Here is a 4,690-nt window from a genome sequence, read left to right as displayed (position 1 = left end):
GAAGAACTTGTTGACTGTGAGGGTGCCTGAGCCCTGGCCCAGGCTGCCCAGGGGGGCTGTGGAGTCTCCTTCTCTGGAGATCTTCAACCCCCCGCCTGGGCGCTGTCCTGTGCCCCCTGCTCTGGGTGAGCCTGCTTGGGCAGGGGGGTGGCACTGGGGGAGCTCCCAAGGGCCCTTCCAACCCTTGACAGTCTGGGATTCTGGGATTCTGTGAATTTTAAGCAGCCCCTGCAGCGCAGTGAAGAGGGTATAGCGAAGGCCAGGATAAATCCAGAAAAACAAATGCAAGGTTTTTGATTTTTTAGAAACCTCACCTGGATTTAATGAGGGTTCATGCTCAAGAAGGCTGGAAATCCCTGCGACCCCACTGACGTTTCTTGTTCGGCTGCAAAATTCTCTCACTGTGCATTGGTTGGGCTTCATGATCTTAAAGGTTTTTTCCAACCTAAACGATTCTATGATTCTACCAGACCTTTTATGAGTGACAACGTTGCTTTTCCCTGCTGCAGATTCACAGGATCAGAGCAATTGCAGGCAAGCTAGCGGGGGGCTCGGATGAGAAAGCAGCCAAGTATCGATGCTCACGGGACTTACGGAGCCAAACCCTGCTGCACGTCAGATCCTGGTGTGGAAATACCCCTAAATACTGAGGATCTTCCCGGCTGTATGATGCCCTTTAGGCCAGCAAATTTAAAGCCCTGTCCTTTGCTGAGCCGGGGCTGTGGATGTGCTTACTGCCTGCAGAATCCCAGCTGGAAACGCTCCGTCAGGGCCAGGGCTGCTCCTGCAAACTCAGGCAGAGCCTTCGAACGGCCGGGAAATGACGGAGCCTCCGAAGAGCTAAACTAAGCAATATCATTTGCAAAATGACTTGGCAATTGGCATTAATCCCATCATCTCGGAGAGAACACGGCCACAACGAGCCCTTTCGGCTTGGCTGGGTGCTCTGTTTGCTCGCAGTGAAGCCAGTCGGACGGAGGAAACACTGCCGAGCCAGGGCGTCCTCTTGGGCAGAGGTGGCAGCCCAAATCCATCCCCGGTAATTATTAATGAAATGCTTGGAGCCAGCCTCTCCCTGTAACGCTGCGGAGGTTGGGCTTGAAAAGTCGTAGGAAAATACGGGATTTACTTGCCCAAGCCCAGCTGCAGGGCAATTCATGGTACAAGAAGCGCTGCCCTGGGGACCGCCCCGCGCAGGCAAAGCAAAAGGGCTCTTTGCTGAAGGGGGCTCCTCCGGGGGGGTCGGAGGGGACGGGGGGTGCAGAGGTGCAAGAAGGAAGGCAGAAGCCCGCCCCGGGGACGGGCAAATGAAAGAGGGCAGCGAGCCAAGGCCTGGAGCAGGAAGGAAATGGGAGGAGGAAACCAGAATATTAGGAAGTGTAACCAGAGCAGGAGGGGAAACGAAGGGTGAACAAGTTCAGCGGAGTCACCTAAGGTTGAACCTGGCCCAACATACATCAGGATGGTCCTCCACATCAGCTGCTACGAGCTCCAAATCTAGTATTGGCCAAGCCTTTAAATGAAAATACATGAGAACACCACCGGGGTCGCACTGTCCATAGACAAGTCAAAAGCCATCCAAGGTGGGTAGGGTGGCCACTGCAACCCCAAACCACAGAGCTCCTCTGGGATCCCCGTCACTCAACCGAGCCTTCCGGGGAAATATTTTTTTATAAGGTCCAAAATTTTTTTGTGGTAACTGGAAGGAGAAGTGTGTCTGGTTTTGGGGTTTTTTTTCTGACTTGGGACAAACTTTTCCAATCTAAACTTCAGCAACTTTATCTGGGACCTGTTCCTTGGCTGAAATCAGTGCGGTGCCATCAGAGCCAGCAAAGGTGAAGTCCTTCGCACCGGTGCAGATTGCAGGAAGCGCTGCAGGCAGGATCGAGCTCAGTTCCAGCAGAATGAAACCCCATGGGTTTGGTTAATTTTCACCTTCGGCAAAAATCCTGGCAGGCGCTCGTTACTGTTCACGAACCACGCTGTGGTCCTCGGGCGAAAGAGGCGTGTTGGGGGCAAGGTGTTGGCTTCTTATTTGCCACAACTGCATTTGCTGTCCCCATCAGCACTGGTTTTCTTCCAGTTGACGCTCATTTTGGGACTATTAAACCGGTATTGTTTCATTTTAGTTTCAACCCAAGAGGAGGAAGTGATTCCCTACCTCTCGCCTCCCAGAATGAAAAAAATGGAATAAAATCAGCACTGATGGACTACGTGACCTCTTTACTAAACTGACACAATGACCTCCTGGCTCCCAAACACTGGATCAGTGCAAAAATTGCCCTGAAATTAGCCTGCCCTTGCGCCGTCTGCTTACCAACCCTTTGCTGCATCTTTTCTTCCATCCCCTTGAACCCCATGCACCAGTACAGGCTGGGGGCTGACCTGCTGGGAAGCAGCTCTGCCCAGAGGGACCTTGGAGTCCTGGGGGACAACAAGCTGACCATGAGCCAGCAGTATGCCCTTGGTGCCAAGAAGGCCAATGGCATCCTGGGGTGCATCAAGAGGAGCGTGGCCAGCAGGGTGAGGGAGGTTCTCCTCCCCCTCTACTCTGCCCTGGGGAGACCCCACCTGGAGCTCTGGGTCCGGTTCTGGGCTCCCCGGTTCAACAAAGATGAGGAACTCCTGGAGAGAGTCCAGAGGAGAGCAACAAGGATGATGAGGGGACTGGAGCATCTCCCCTACGAGGAAAGGCTGAGGGAGCTGGGCTTGTTCAGCCTGGAGAAGAGAAGGCTGACAGGTGAGGGGAGCGGAGCCGTGGCCAAGGCTGCCCAGGGGGGCTGTGGAGTCTCCTTCTCTGGAGATCTTCAACCCCCGCCTGGCCGCTGTCCTGTGCCCCCTGCTCTGGGTGAGCCTGCTTGAGCAGGGGGGTGGCACTGGGGGAGCTCCTGAGGGCCCTGCCAGCCCCTGCTATTCGAGGATTCTGGGATTAATTACCCCATGGCAGATGATCTTGCAACCATATGAGGCCCCAAAAGTTCATTTGCACAATCAGGCTGCGCCCTGAGCCTTCGTCCCCTTCTGCTTGGCCTGGGGGCTGTTGGCAGCAGCCGCTCAGCGAGAGGCCGGGGTCCCGGCGGGGGAAATGGCCGATGCCAACATGGCCGGAGGACCCTCCCTTCACTGAAAAAAAGTAGGTCCAGGGGGAAAAAAAAAAAGAAAGATCATGCCAAGATGGGAGCTTTTAGGAAAGGGTGCTACTTTGGAAGGCAAATCACCAGGTTTATTAATCCAAAAACCTTGAGCAGATGCTTTCGCCTGTCCGCAGGAGAACACCCAGGGGATGCTGGGGCAGCACTGGGTGTACTGGAGAGTACTGGGTGTACTGGCCACTCCGGAAAGCCCTTACAGCACCCACAAGGTGGTGGAGCTGGAGTCAGCCATGGAAAATATAAGAGGTGAAGGCACAAAAAATCAGGATTCAATAATCCTGAAGGCTGCGGCTCCTCCTGCCTCCTTCTGCTAAGGAAAGCATTGGTCTTTTTGATTGATTTATTTATTTTTAAATTGAATTGTGTTTCGATGCCAGGCTGGGCCCTCGTCTGGTCTAGCACGGAGCGCTGCCTGGCGCGGCGTCTGCAGCTGGGCACGCGTCGGAGTGTGACACGGGGGGGGATGAGAGCCTTGCTGGGACGAGGAGAGCCTTGCTGGGAGGAGGGGAGCCTTGCTGGGACGAGGGGAGCCTTGCTGGGATGAGGGGAGCCTTGCTGGGACAAGGAGAGATTTGCTGGGACCAGGGGAGATTTGCTGGGATGAGGAGAACATTGCTGGGATGAGGGGAGCCTTGCTGGGATGAGGAGAACATTGCTGGGACCAGGAGAGCCTTGCTGGGACCAGGAGAGATTTGCTGGGATGAGGGAAGCCTTGCTGGGATGAGGGGAGCCTTGCTGGGACAAGGGGAGCCTTGCCTTGAGGGACCACTGGGGCATCTCATCTGGGTACTTTGTAGGCACCGAGCCTTTCCTTTATCCATTTATTTGTTTATTCCTTGCCGGCTTTGGCAAGACCTCCCCTCCATATCTATAAGGAATTATCAAATAAAACACACTTCACATTAAATCAAAGGAACATTTCAACGGCCAGATTTAATAACACAAAATAAAGTCTTGTGGAAACCCACACACAGCTGTGGAAACCCCAAAATAAATCAATTTTCAAGTGGCTGTACAGGAGCCAGGGAACAATTTTTTCAAATTGCTTTTTTCTAATATAACAAACTCCTGCCCAAGGTTGTGCTGCAAATGGGAAGGGAACACGCTCATTTTCTTATCAATACGCGATTGTAAAGAATAATAATCAGCCACTCCACCATCACTATCATGGCTTTGACATCTATTCTTCTGCTTCCCCTAAGTAGAAGGCAAGTGGAAGAATTAATTAACGCGAGATTGGACTGGGGCGCATTGATTTACAATGTGTTTCAGACAAGTATGTGTGATCAGAGCAGAGGAACATATGATAAATAAGAGTAGGGATGTGTCATTAAGGCATCTGATTTGCTTGCAAAGCTTTATAGCTTAACCCTGTGTAGGCAGAGGGGGGAGGAAGACTGAGCAAGCCACATCCAGAAGGATGCAGGGCCTGGCCCTGGGCTGTGCCAGGTCCTGGGAAGGGTTGGCAAATGCCAGCACGCACATCTCGGTCGTCGTCTTTGAGAACTTGAGTCTTAAGAGCCAGAGAGATACTAGAA

The sequence above is a fragment of the Egretta garzetta genome, unplaced genomic scaffold, assembly GCF_000687185.1.
Source record: "Egretta garzetta isolate BGI_Z169 unplaced genomic scaffold, ASM68718v1 scaffold384, whole genome shotgun sequence".
In the NCBI taxonomy this organism is placed as follows: Eukaryota; Metazoa; Chordata; class Aves; order Pelecaniformes; family Ardeidae; genus Egretta; species Egretta garzetta.
Note: the sequence above shows the minus strand (reverse complement) of the source record.